The following is a 14985-nucleotide window of genomic DNA, read 5'->3' on the forward strand; positions in this document are numbered from 1 at the left end:
AAACGTTGTATTTATGTTTGCGGTTGCTTTTGAAGCGACCGCAAACATAAATACAACGTTATTGTGTTTGAAAACGCTGCGGTTTTTCTTTCTAAGTTTAAACATAAATACGTTTTTAAAGCTGCGGTTTTATTTCTAAGTTTTCCGGGCTCCTCTGGAGACCCAAAGTGAAAGCCAAGGCAGACAGAAACACAACACGGTTGTGTTTACATGCCGCAGTGTTTCTGCCTACAGCTGATTTCCCATTTGGGGCTCTCAGGCTCCCCACGGGGGGCCCGAGAGCCCCAAATGGGAAACGCTAAATGCTGCCGTGTTTCTGCCTAAATCTGCTTTCGCATTTGGGGCTTTAGGGCTCCCCAGTGGGAGCCCTAAAGCCCCAAATGCGAAAGCAGATATAGGCAGAAACACAACGCGGTTGTGTTTCAAAACACTGCGGTTTTTCTTTCCGAGTTTCTCAGGCTCAGAGGAGCCTGAGAAACTCGGAAAGAAAAACCGCAGCGTTTTCAAACACAATAACGTTGTATTTATGTTTGCGGTCACTTCAAAAGCTACCGCAAACATAAGTACATTTTTAAAGCTGCGGTTTTATTTCTAAGTTTTCCAGGCTCCTCCAGCCCGGAAAACTTAGGGAAAAAAACGCAGCTAGTGCTTATTTTAAAAAATAAATAAATAGCACTTACCGAGATGCAGCTGCACCTTTTCTGCCTGTAGTCTCCGCTCCGCGTCCTCCGAGTCCCGGCACCAATGAAGGAAAAGCCACCCAGTGGTAGCTTTTGTTTACTACAGCTGGCTGGCTTTTCCTTCATTAGTGCCGCAAAAGCCAGCACAGGCGGGCATCCATTTCACAAAATGGATGCGCCCATGTGCTTGCTTTTCACATTTTTGAGCTTGAATTGCTCAAAATTTGACATACCAATCGTTTTTTTTTATATTGCCTATCTATTTTTGAAATAAAAATTTTTGGGCGAACCATTACTTTAAGGTCTCCTAGGAGAATGATTTGCAAGTTAGTTTTGGATTTATCTAGTAGTAAGGTGGTGATCTCTTCAACAAAGGAAGATGCTGGACCAGGAGGTCTATAAATGAGGTGTAAGGTGGCAGTTTGTTTAGGCGTTAGTGGTAATTTAACCAAGAGTATTTCTGCCGACTCAATGTTGGCATTAGATGCCACTCTTAAGCCAAGTAAGTTTTTGTGGATGAAGGCAACTCCACCCCCTCTAGATTGAGCGGTATTGCGATCGCAGTAACCTGGGGGTATGGCCAAGGACAGTGTGGGTCCAGAGGTTGCATGCAGCCATGTCTCAGATATTGCAATAAAGTCAAGCTCTTGGGTCGTGATAAGGTCAGCAATGTCTAGTGTGTTGGCAGGAAGAGATCTGGCGTTGATAAGGGCGCCCTTAATCTGTGAAATTTTGGCTGCTGGGGTTGAGGTTTTGGAATAAGTGTTAGGAATGAGGATGTACGTACCATGGCTGAGATTAGGGGAGGGAGGTTTGGGCGTAAAGTGGTTGAAATTGTTGGTGCGACTGTTTGCGTGACAGAATCTAGAACCTAGTCTCTTGTTTCTGATGAGGAGGGAGCAAGGTTGGTTAGCTGTCGGTTTCCTAGCAAAGTGATCCAGCCAGAGAGCAGGGTCATTAAGGTACTGGTCAGTATGGGCAAGGTTATTATTAGGCTCGTTGGCAACTAGCATAGGGCATCCCATGGTGAGGCAGTGTGGATGCAGTATCTGATAGATGGGGAGATATGCAGTAACACTATCAGTAGGTTGTGACAACAGTGGAGATGACGAAGTGGGTGAATGCGAGCAAGTAGGATGTGCTGGTGAAGCATAAATGGGTAGCTGAGCAATGATAGAGAAGAGTGAGCTCATTTGATGATAATGGTGTAGTAAGGTCCACAAAAGCATGACAGACAGTGGAGGTGGTGTGATATGAGTGACTAGTGGGCCGTGTGGGGATGTGTGCAAATGAGGAAGAACTGCGAGTAAAATTGGCACATATAGATCAGCAATTTAGGGTGCAACTGATAAGCAGATCTAAACAGCCAACGGAGCCAGTTGGGCTCCTGTAGTGTCCGCAGGCAAATTACAGGCAGGTGCAGTGGTTTACAGTGACCAAGCTACAGTGTGGCATCCACTAGTAGAAATTACTGAGTAGGTCTATATGTCTCTAAGCAAGTAACCAACAGTCAAAACAGGACAATTAGGCAGCTGAAGGTGCAATCAGGATAGCTACCTAGGACGCAGTTGGTTCCAAGATGGAGGTGCAGGTGATGCTCAGTTATAAGTACAAGGAGGTAGTAGTATTGGCGCAGCCAACAGCATAGAGTCAATACACCAGCATGCGGTGGGCGGCCTACCGGGCAGGACACCTGATGAGTAAACTACAGGGGCTCATACATGCAGCTAGGTAAAATAACATGTTAGGTACACTCTTACAACACAATTAACTAGGACAGGACCAGGTAGAAGGTGAAGGTAAAATGGCGCAGCTCTAGAACTCGTGTATGCGACATAGGCAACAGGGGAAACATTAACCCTCTTGAGGCAGACCAATATTAGCAGAGTAAACAAAGCGTGTTCAGAAAAGCAGCATCGATTTCAGTAGCGGATTGGCGACACAACACGTGCATGATATGGGTAAGAGGAGGACTCTAAACAAGTGACCTACAGTCAAAACAGGGCAATTAGGCAGCTGATGGTGCAATCGGGACCGTTACCTTAGCCGTTGGCCCCAAAAAGGTGGTACAAATAATGCAGATCTAATGCATATACAGAGAGGCAGTGGTACGGGCGCTCGGCAGCAAAGAGTCGATACATCAGCATAAGGTGAATTAAAGAGGCACACGGGTGAACACAGAGCTACCCAGACAGCGAAATTGCACTTGAACAGATGATCGCATAGTAATAGTTACGCACATGCTCCGTGATGCACAGTAATATTAACAAGGTGGTGGCAAGTCAGTCAGTGGGTGAGCAAAGAAGAAGCTTACCAGACAGAATCAGAACTGGCAACAGTGGTCATAATGTCTGATAGTCATGGAACGAAATGCGCGTAGTTCCAGGCCCTGGCCTCTGTCGTCTCTGGACAGGCTCAGGACAGGAGGCGGCCTTGTTGGCTAGCCTTAGTGGGTGGGCCAGCGATGGGGATTCGTAGATGTAGATTCAATGGCCCAATCAGGGCTAGTCCAGCTTGGTGGATGCAGTAGGTTTTAAGGTAAAATTTCGGTCGGCCATCTTAGAAGGTGCTTTTAGCTCGTGCAGCTTAATGGTGGCAAAGAAATAAATGCGGTTTCCGCGGTTGCAAATAAAAGGAACGCGCTGACTTAGATCAGCTAAATGCTAATTTAAGGACACAAAGCCGAATTCGAATCTGCTTGCTGCACAGAGTGTCTCTAACGGTGTGGTGGCCTCAGAAAAAGGGGATAGATCCCTGGCCTCACTTGGAGTGGAGGAAGCACTGCTCCAGCAGTGGCAGGGGCCCCTGCACCTCACGAAATCTGGCTGCAATGAATGAGGGCTCAATTGTGAGTTTGGCTTGCCCCCTGAGATAAAGTATAATCGGCTTCTGGAATTAGCCGGGAGACCAAGCGTCAGGGAAGAGCAGATAACAGTGCGGGTCAAATGGATCAAGAAGCCTGGTGAGGTAAGAGGCTATCAGCACCAGACATAGCTCAAGCCTATCGGAAGTGATTGTGGATTTACAGACTTGCACAGATTGGCGTATCTCACATGTGCAGATTAGCGGTGGGTGGTGTGTGGCAAGAAAGAAAAGGTTTGCTAACCAAGTGAAGGAGATTGGCAAGTAAGGCCAGAGTTAGAGAGCGGTTGAGGAGACGGACAAGTAACTAATAACACGAGAGTGTGAGGAAAATCGAATCCTAATGCCAAAACCTAAAGACAAGGGCACCCAGGCTAGAAGGAGGCAACCTCACGTTGAACAAGAAGGTCAGCTCGAGCGGTGCTGGAAACAAAGTGGAGACGCAGCAACAAGAAACAATAAGAAAGACTCGGCAAAGGGAAAAAGGATTTCCCGGAAATTGGTGGAATGGCCTTCAGTAAGGAGGACCTCAAAGAATGCTTAAGTGAAAGGGAAGGAAGATTTACAGATAACTTTCAGCAACAATTCACCTCGCTACGAGATATTCTTTGTTGGAAGTCGAGGGGAAATGAAAGGGCTGGGTGTAAGAGTCGATGTCACTGAGCAAGGCCTTGCAAAGACGTCTGAGGAGGTATGGCAGAATAGGGTACTTTTAGAACAGCTGGCGAGAGTTTCACATAATTTAGAAATACAAGCTGAAAATGTGGAGAACCGCTCAATGCGGTCTAATATCCACATTAAAGGTTTAAGTGAGACAATTTTGGATGCAGATTTAAAAACTACGGTTCAACAATGCTTTGGGAATCTAACGGAAGTACTCCCCGAAGACATTGGAATTGATTGTGTTCATAGGGTAAGTCCATGGAGGAGAGAACCTGGCACTAGACCTAGAGACGTCTTGGTAGCTGTCACTTCGTATGGATTAAAGGAGAGTATTCTGTGGGCAGCGAGAGCAGAAGGGAATGTTACAGTAAATGGGATGTAAATTCAATTGTACCAAAACTTGGCATTGGTGACACTTCAGAAGAGAAGGGCTATGAGTCAAGTGACACGTGATTTGATTACAAAACAGATCTTGTATAAATCGATGTTTCCATTTGGGCTGCTCTTTACCTTGGAGGGGGTGCAGCATTGTATAACATTGTGTGCGTAAGGACTTGCATTGCTGAACATGGAGGAAGAAGAGTGGCATGGAGAGAGACGAAGGATGCGACAATGGGACTGGTCAGTGGTATCTAGGAAGATGGGGCAAATTTGAAAGGTACTCCAGGGAAATGGCAAGGGGGTGGAGAAGGAACTTCTTAAAAGAAGAAATATACCATGAACAGAAAGGGAGGTGGAGTAATAATTGTGGCTGGGTTTAAGGGAATTCTGGAGACGAGGGCTGGCGGAGGATGTCTTGGAATCAAGGGGAGGTGGTAGGATACTTCCCAAAGGGGTCGACCCCAGGTATTTCTCTGGGCCTTAGCTTGGGGGATATCTCCTGAGGGTTTCTTAGGATTGTGGGCCTGGTCCTGTGATGGGTTATTGGGTGGGTTGGCGGTTGGGGAGGTAGGTGGGGATAAGTGGGGGGCGGTGGCCGAGGAAAGGCGGATAAGACCACTATCAACAGGGGAATAATTCTTGTTCATTATATATTCAAGGTTATATCATATAATGTTAGGGGTTAAAATTCTCCTGTGAAGCGGAAAAAGGTGGAAGCTAATTAAAAAGAAAAGAGTGGACGTTATGTTGCAGGAGACGCATATCAGGAAGGTAGATAAACTAGTGGGGACATTGTTTGTTTACTAGAACATATAAATCTAATGCAGTGGGGAAGACCGCAGGGGTTATGATGGGACTAAGACACATTAAGGGCTTTGGTGGTGCGATACAAAGCGGACACAGAGGGAAGCTATCTTTTTTGGTTGATGCAATTGGAGCACAAACTAATCACCCTGGCAACGATATATGCGCCTAATACAGGGCAGGTGACATTCTTGCGGGAGGTTGTATGTAAGATGGAGGATTTTGCAAGCGTGGAAATAATATTTATGGGTGATTTTAATATGGCATGGGACCCTAAGATAGACAGGAGTGGAGGTGGGGAGAAAGTAAACAGTACTACCCACACGGGTGCTAACGAGAAGCTTTTAAAATGTATCATTGCGTGATGAATGGCGGATGAAGAGAGGGGATGAAAAGGGATATACTGATTTTTCACATATATATCAATCCCTGTCCAGATAGATTGTGTGGGCAAAGGCAAAATTAATGGGGTAAGTAAAAGAAAGGGAGGTGAGATCTATATCGTTGTCAGACTATGCCCCCCTAATGATTCAGATAAGAGATATAGGACCGCGGGTGGGGATGTGGCCTTTTTTTATTGCACGATGAAGATATGGTAGAGGAGATAAGAGGTCAAATAGAAGAGTATTTTTCTACCAAAAGTAATCAGCCGGTCTCGCCGGAAGGGACCTGGGATGCTTTTAAAGCAGTAATTCAGGGAGAACTTATTGCACTCAGAGCCAAGCGGGAAAAACAGAGGGCAAAGATAGAAGGGGCTCTTGAGGCCCAAGTGAGAGATACCCAAATGCCTTTAGTTAATCACAGAATGAGGGTTTTGTCCAATAATGTGAAGGAATTAAATAGTCAGCTGAACATACTGCAGACTCAAAGAGCAGAGAGATCCTTATTGATAACTAAACAAAGATATTATATTTGCGCTAATAAAGCGGGTAAATTGTTGGCCCGACAATTGAAGTAAATAGAGGCTGCGAAGCTGATACAGCGATTATCGCAGCCAGATGGGTCGATAGCAACCAAAACGGAGGCAATAACGGAAAACTTTGCCCAATTCTATGAATCATTGAATGCGCCGAGCCACCCTGACTATCGAGAGATACAGCGCTACATAGGTGGGGTGAATTTGCCAAAAATAACTTTGGAGGAACGGGAGGATCTAGATGGAGATATTCGAGAGGAGGAGGTTGTGGCAGCAATAAGAATGTTACCAATAAACAAAGCACCGGGACCAGATGGGTTCCCGGCCACTTTTTATAAGAAATATGCGAGGCAGCTGGTCCCAAAATGAATGAACTATTCAATACGATAGTGACAAAGTGGTCTATGACACCAACTGTGTTGGAGGTGAAGGTGGTGGTCTTTGGAAAAGCAGGAAAAGACCCGATGAAATGTGGGTCATATAGACCCATCGCCTTATTGACTATCAATGCAAAGTTGTTTACAAGCATATTGTCAGTGAGATTTGCGCCTCTCCTTCCGGAATTGATACATACCGAACAATCCGGGTTTATACTGTTACCCTATGTACTGCACTGCCCCCTCCCTTTTCCCCCTCGCACTTCCCCCCCCCCTTGCACTTGTGCGATCTCAATGTCACCTGGCCTAGTAGGATCGTTGTCTGTCTTCACTCTCTTTCCCCTCCCTTGCCTTGTCGTGCCTTGAAACACTTGTGTATAGGTGCGTTATAAATGCCATATGATATCATATTGGGTAGACAGACTTCAGATAACATCAGGAGGGTGACCCATTTAATTGTAAAAGTTGACATAAAACAGATACCTGCAGTTTTAGTGTCATTAGACGCCGAAAAGATGTTTGATCGCGTGGAATGGCCTTTTTATTTTCCGCGATGGAACAGATGGGAATAGGGACCAAATTTATACGGATGGTGCAGGCAAATTATCAGGCCCCCAAGATACGGTTGGCGATTAACAAGTTTCTCGTAGTATAGAAATTGGTAGGAGCACACAACAGGGTGCCTGTGATCGCCACTTTTATATGCTATACATCTGGAACCAATCTTGCATAGAATCAGAGCGAGGGGGACGATGCAGGGTATCCCATTTGGAGGGGAGGAGCACAAGGCCACGGCCTTCACAGATGACATGCTGTTGACATTGTTGGACCCCGAACAATCATTGTTGGAGGAATTGGCCGACATTGAACGGGTGGCTGTACTTTATAAATTCCAAGCTCTTCCAATTAAAATACTGTCATCTTTTTTTAAGGCGTTGAATAAAGAGGTTAAGAGATTTCTCTGGCGAACAAAACCCATGGCATTTCGAATGCTGATGGCACCCAGAGATAGTGGGGAAGTGGGCCTCCCGAATTTTGAAAAATATTACCAGGCTTCACAGTTACGGGCTCCGGGAATGGTTTATCGGCGATACCAAGAAAGCCAGGGTGTCTGCTGAAAGGGGCATTGTGGTTATATAGACAAGATAGGCCTCCAAATTCACAGGCTAGCCAGATACTTGCAGTGGTAGTCCAATCTCTCTTCTTCCATTCCTTTCTAAATTACTTGTACGCATAGTCTATTCTCAGCTCTCTGCGTTTGTTACTAACTTTCTCCTTCCACCCCTTTCAATCTGGCTTTTGCCCTAAACACTCCTCTGAGACTGCTCTCACTCTGGTTCTCAACTCCCTCCTCACTGCTCGCTACTCTAAGCAATCCTCAGTCCTCATCCTCCTTGATCTCTCTGCTGCCTTTGACATAGTCGACCACCCCTTACTTCTCAACACTCTTTCCTCTTTAGTTTTCAAAGGCTATGTCCTCAACTGGCTCTCTTCTTACCTTTCCCATCGCTCTTTTACCGTCTCCTGGGGAAGTCGTACCTCTTCTGCTCTTCCCTTGGACTATGGTGTACCCCAAGGCTCTGTCATTGGCCCTTTTCTATTCTCTTTACACCTCCCTTCTTACCCCGATCATCTCTTCTTTCGGTATTTCTCACCACTTCTATGCTGATGACACCCAGCTTTTCCTCTCATTTTCTTCCTTCACTCCTGACCTCCATCTTACTCTCTTCTTGTCTTACTGCCATTTGAAAACTGGATGTCATCCCACTTTCTCTCTCTCAATACTGACAAGACTGAAGTCTTCTTCCCCTTCAACACTATTCCTCCTCCTTCTCCCCCTCCTTCTATTCACTTTCCCCCCTCTAATCTTCCTCTCTCTGCCCATGCTCGTAATCTAGGCATTTACTTTGACTTCTCCCTCTCCTTCAACCACCATATTTCTCTCACTTCCCGAGCATGTCGCTACCACCTTTTCAATATTCGCAAAGTACGCTCCTCTCTCACCTTCCACAGCACTAAACTTTTAATCTCCTCCCTTTATCTTCTCTCGTATTTTCTACTGCTCTTCTTTCCTCTTTGGACTCCCTGCTTCTCATCTTGCCCCCCTCAAATCCCTCTACCACTCTGCCATTCGTATCCTCTGTCTTCTCTCTCCTGACGACTCTTATCTCCTCCTCGCTCTCTCATTTTTGCTGGCTTACCTTTCATTCCCAACTCAAATTCCACTTCCTCTGTCTTGTCTTTAAATCTCTTCACGATCTTGCTCCCCCTTATCTTTCCTCTCTCATCTCATTTTACACTCCCTCCCGCTCTCTCCGATCTGCAGACCTCTTCCATCTCTCTTTTCCGCCGTCCCCATGTGCCTCCTCTCGTTTTCGCTCCTTTCAGCTCCTTGCCCCCCTCCACTGGAACTCCCTTCCCCTCTCTATCCGTTCCATCCCCACCTATTCCTCCTTTTGTGTCTCCTTAAAATCTCCCCCCCCCCCCGATACTCTTCCCTCCTTCCGCTCTCCCCCCTTTTTTTACCCTCCTTCTTGCCTCTCTCTCCCTGCTCCGTTCCTCTCAAGTCCCCTCTCCTCCTCTCTCGCCCTCAGCTTATTCCACTTCCTGTTCCCCTCTCCACCCCCCCCCCTCTTCCCTCGTTTATCTTCACTGGCAAATTGTTCTACTTGCTGTATTACTGGTTTGATTCATATTTTGTAATTGCTTCTACTGTTATTGTATCCTTGTTATAATGTACAGCGCTTTGGCGTAAAGCGCTATATAAACACAATAAACAAACATATTTGATAAATAGGATCGTCTGATAAAGGAGCTTTGTCCACACGCCCATCTCCATTTACTCCACTGTTTGGTAATATGCATTTCTATCCAGGGATGATTTGAACGTTTAAACAATGACGGAAAGTAGGCTGTATAAAGATGCGTGATATGATGCAGGGAGGGGACTTATATTCGTTTGAGGATTGCAAACAGCTGGTTGGCCTTTTGGAAAAGGATAGGTTGGAGTATTATCAACTGAGACATTGGCTAGCTGGGTCAGGCGGGCGGGCGGGCGGCAGCGGGGACAGAGCTGACCACATTTGAAAAATGTATTACCACACGTACAGGGAATAGACAAATGGTGTCTAAGTTGTACTTGATACTGATGGAGGAGGAGAGGGAACCGGCCTGGGGCTATATACAGAAATGGGAAAAGACTTTAGGGATAGATCTCCCGAGAAATCATTGGGAACATCTATGGAAAAACATCCCCAAGTTGACATGGTCTATTCAAATTAGGGAAACATGGTATAGGATAATGTACCAATGGCAGTATACCCCTGAAAGATTACATAAGATGTTCCCGACCACTACGGTAAAATGTTGGAGGATGTGGAATGAATGGGGATTGGAGACCTACACTGTGGGATTGCCCAATCTTGAAGAAATTCTGGGAAGAAGTTACGAACCAGATAAAATTGTGGCATTTTCAATCCAGAGAATTGTTTACCCACTAAGGTCCAAAACAAAGCTTTTATGTTAATGGTAATAGCGGCATTGGCTGGTTATTGCAAGTGCTTGGGAACAGAAAAGATCACCTGGGGTAAGGGACTGGTTAGTTAAACTATGGGGGGATCATCGCATTGGAGTGGATGACATACAACCTTCAGCGGGAACAAGAAAATTGTGAAGAAAAATGGGCGGTGATTTTGGACTTTTTGAACGGTGACTTTGTACAACAATGGTGTCCACATAACTTAAGGATATTGAATATTATGTAAGCAAGAATACTTGTTGTCTATTCGAACAATCGGATTATGTATCGTTGATTCTGTCTGGGGGTGGGAGGAGGGAAGAGGGAGTTGGGGGAAAATGCGTATAAAAATACATTAAAAAAGATAATTGTACTGCACTAATACACCTATGCAGTGTGGAGCGGCAGTGGAGTTCAGCAGATCATTGGAATTAAACCTCTTACAGAGCTTGCCACGGGCTGCCCCTGATCATACTGCAATGTCCTGGTGTTGATAGGAAGTGGAGAGCAGGTCCCTCACATGTGACCTCTATAAAGAGCTGGGCAGCACTGCATGATGAGGAGCAGAGATAAGCTATGGAACTATGGAAATGCGAGACTGAACTGATATGAAATATAAGTATGAAATATGAATGAAATAAAATATGAAAATTAATGAAATATAAGTATTAACAGCCCTGGATAAACTGACAGTAGGGGAGTAAAGAGGAACCTAGAGCGGTTTCCGGTGGAAGCAGATAGAGAAGTTAAATACCATCTACTTGCCTTGTCCATTAAAAAAGAGCAAAGCTCCTGTGCAATACATGGCGTGGGTAGTATGAGATGCATGAGCGATCAAGCTTTTAACGCTGCATTTGAAAGGTTTCATACCAATATATATACAGCAAAACTAACTTTTATAGAGCCAGGTACTGCGACCTACATGGACAATGTAACACTTGGTTGGCCGAAGTTCAAACAGGAAATAGCCTTTACAGAGAAGAGAATTAAGGATCTAGTTGAGTTTTTACCTAATAATAAGGTGGCAGGTATAGATAGACTTTAAGCAGAGTTTGAGTTCAATAGTAAGTATATATGGATTTAGCCTGTACCTTTGTGCGATCTTCGAGGCATTATTTATTATTTTTATATATTAGAATATTTGGTCAGCACTGATTGTTAGGCAGAAACCTGTGCAGTTCCCTTAGGGACCACTGCAAAAGATTTAAGACTACAGGTGTTTGGCAGTAAACCCACTTGGTAGCAGTCTGTACCACACAGATTCACTTGGTAGCTGTGGCTGACAAGTCAGACTTCCCTCAAAAAGAGTTAGGCAGTATACAGAGCATACAAAATAGGTACAGAAATACAGTAGCACAAGCAAACACTGACCAGAGCTTTGGTGTAAAAGTATATAATTATTTATTTAACACACACTTATAAAACACACTAGCACTAAATTGGTAAGATAAGTTCAAAACACAATCACTATTGTCATATGTACATCCCTGATTACTTGTTGGACAAGTCTTACTTAACACCACTTATTTCCAGACAGAGGTGAGCGCTTAACGTTCGATGGCACTCCAACAAGTTAAATAAAAAGGGAGGGAAAAGCAGAATTATGGAAGCATACACACTAAACACTTTTTAAAGAACACATCAAGTTAGGAAGGCATAGTCTACTGGTGAGTGAGGAAGTTTAGGTGCCAGGCCCACTTTCAAGGGAGCCAGGCGGAAGGTGCCCAAGATCAGACAGTTACAGAGTCTTTGAAGTTTGTAGAGGTAGTTCGAAAAAGGTTTAGTTCAGTTCAGAAAAGTTAGCTAAGGTGTCCCAGGCTAACCCCGGTTCGGGAGACGAGGATTTAATACACCCCGTTCAATCGGTTGCAAGGGAAGCCAGGCGGAACACGGTACCTTAAATGGAGAGGATCCTCCAGCGGGGGCAGTTGTTCCTGGCAGTGGGTGCAAGTCGCAGCGTCGTCCAGAGGAAGAGAAGATCTCATCGTGGAGGAAAGATGAAGGTCGTTGCACTGCCAGGGAAGAAACAAGCCGCTGAGTTTCTCCGGTACAAAGGTACTACCCTTTCGGTTTGCGGTAGTGGTGAAAACGTGGTATCCCGGTTGCTGGGGTGCTTGGCACAGGCAAGGCGGCCACGAGATGCTCCAGGAAGGCAAAAAGAAAGTAGACTGGTTATCCCCACCAGTCGAAGGAAGAAGACTCTCTGGGCTGGAGATCTCCTCTGTCGTTGAGAAAAGTGGTGAGACGGTTCAGCAGGGCTCGACCGGTGGTGTCGTCGTTGCAGGCCGGCTCAGCTTCTCCCTCCTCGGATTCTTAGGTCCTGCGGCGACTTCTGAAGTTCCAGTCCCCAAAGCCCTGCTTTTATGCAGCATACCCCCATTCACTCAGCCTAGCTGTCAATCAAACATGCTAACCACTTGGGCCAATCACACAAGAGTGCGACTTGAGTTACCAAGGTAACTCAGTCCAGGGTGCCTAAAACTCCTCCCACACCCCCTGTGGTACCCAGACAGAGTGGCACCACTTTTGGAGGCTTCTGTGGAGAAGCCCGCCAAAAAGTGGAACAAAGGGCTCGACTTGGGTTGGAGTCACAGAAGAGAACACAAATGCCATTTTAGAATCGAGTTCTGGCAAAAAATACCAACCGGCGAATTAATATTAAATAAATAAACCGGCGGTATGTTCGAGGCTATAAGAATTAAATAATTAAAGTTGCTAGCCTCAAACAATGGGAAAATCCCATAGAGATATATTTGCGGTTGAATATAAAAAGTAGTATCCACTGCCACCAGCCAAAACTTGATCAGGGGGGATGGAGACGTGCCCCCTCAAACAACAGACCCTGGGGCAATCGAATTGCCCCGACCAGTACATCCACAATATGATGGTTTGTACTGGTTTCTGTTCATAATTTGGGACTAGCAAAGCCAATGGTTACTTTACATGCCCTGGGAGACAGTCAGTCCCAGAGTATGTAGTCTATGTTGGGGGGTCGCTACGACACCCCTGGGTTACGGCACGGAGGGTGCTGTGTAACCCGCATTTAAAAAAACACATGAGACCCTATGGAGTAAAAGACCCCATAGCCCATAAAACACATGGAAAGTTAAAGGAACACCTCAAATCATGTCTAAGAGTGGGAGCAAAAAGAATCTCACTCTTAGCAGGAGAGAAAAAAATAAACCCCAAAAATCCAGCAAAGCTGCTGGGGGACTCACTAGGTTTGGGAAATTAGCCTTACAGAGAATTCTCCCTAACACTGATCCTACCCAGAGGATCTCGGAAATGCTTTACAAGGTTAAGAGGTTGTAAAGGTGGTAGGTGAAGCAGAAGTTACAACATGTTTTCAGGATATGGTAGAAAGTTTAGGATATACAAGTGGTAGCAGAGAAGTTGGAAGGGTGAGGTTATGTGTGGGGAAACAGGTATGTTTTGATGCTCTTCCTGAAAGTGGTGATGAGGGTGCAGTGCGGATGCAAAGAGGAAGGGTGTCCCATTCCCTGGGTATCGGAGGATATGGAAGGGCGACTTTATGTGTGGAGACACGGGTATGTTTTGAGGCTCTTTCTAAAAGTGGTGATGGAGGGTGCAGTGTGGATGCAAAGAGGAAGAGTGTTACATGCCCTGGGTTCCCAGTGGGGAAATGCTTGTTTTTGTGTCCATGTTAGTTTGCAAAGTGGAATGTGTAGGACATGCTTGCTTGTTTGTCTGGTGTTTTGTGTGTGTGATGGGTTTGAGTTTGTTGTGAAAATAAAATGGGGTTTGTGGTGGATTGCTCTGAAAACTGCAGAGTCCTTGGAAGGCAAATCTTTAGGGTACGGGCAGTCAGTGGAGCAGGGTGAGAGCTGGGATGATGTGTGAATGTTTAGGTAGATGGAGTAGGAGTGTGGCTGTTGCGATTTGTATGGCCTGCAGTGGGGCAAGGGTGCTGCTGGCGAGACACATTAGGAAATTATTGCTATAGTCCAGCTTGGAGAGAACTAGTGATTGGACTGCAGTGCAAAGGTCACCAGGAGTAAGCATGTTTCTGATCTTACATAGGAGGTGTAAGTGTAGATTGCATGTTTTCGTGACAGCAGTTATGTGGTGTGTGAAGGAAAGGTGGGGGTCGATTGTGAAGCCAATGAATTTTACAAGTGGGTAGAGGGATATGTGTGGGTTGTCCGTGGCAAGTTCCTTAATCCAAGGGGTGAGTTTGGGTTTGAGTTTGAGGAAGTGGGTGGCCATCCAGATGGTAATGGTGGAGAGGCAGCTTTTGAGGATATGGGGTTGTGAGGGGGATGAGATTTGGAAGTATGTGTGTCGTCTGTGTATCGGTGGAAATGTACTTTGTGCTTGCTACGGGCCTGTCCATATAGGTTGAAGATGAGTGGACACAGGGTGGAGCCTTATGGGGTCCCATAATTGATGGGGGTGTGATCAGAATAAAAAGGAGGCATGGAGACCAAGTGTGTCCTGTCAGTAAGGAAGGGGGTGTACCAGTTGGACGGTGCTTGAGAGTTTCATACTGTGTGATAGGATGTGGAGTATGATGGTGTGATGGATGGTGTCAAAGATTCCACAGTGGTCGAGGTGTACACGTAATGCTGTGTGTCCTTTGTGGTTTTTGTGGAGGTCATTGATGATGTGAAGTGTAGCAGTCTGTGTGTGTTCATGTTGAAAGCCAGATTGGAAGGGGTTGAGTAAGTTGTTTGTGGTGATGTGGTGTTGCAGTTGGGCAGTAACAAAGAATTCCATGATTCTGGCGAATATCTTGAAACACTTGTGTATAGGCGCGTTCTAAAT

The 14985-nt window shown here is 45.6% G+C and overlaps 1 protein-coding gene across 6 annotated transcripts in view; it reads left to right on the plus strand.

Moving 5' to 3' along the window:
* Window positions 1-14985, plus strand: part of FAM169A (family with sequence similarity 169 member A) — a 988180-nt gene that overhangs the window by 864375 nt on the left and 108820 nt on the right. The gene's annotated exons all lie outside the window — the stretch shown is intronic.

The sequence above is a fragment of the Ambystoma mexicanum genome, chromosome 6p (genome assembly GCF_040938575.1).
Source record: "Ambystoma mexicanum isolate Mex_15411 chromosome 6p, UKY_AmexF1_1, whole genome shotgun sequence".
NCBI classification, from domain to species: domain Eukaryota; kingdom Metazoa; phylum Chordata; class Amphibia; order Caudata; family Ambystomatidae; genus Ambystoma; species Ambystoma mexicanum.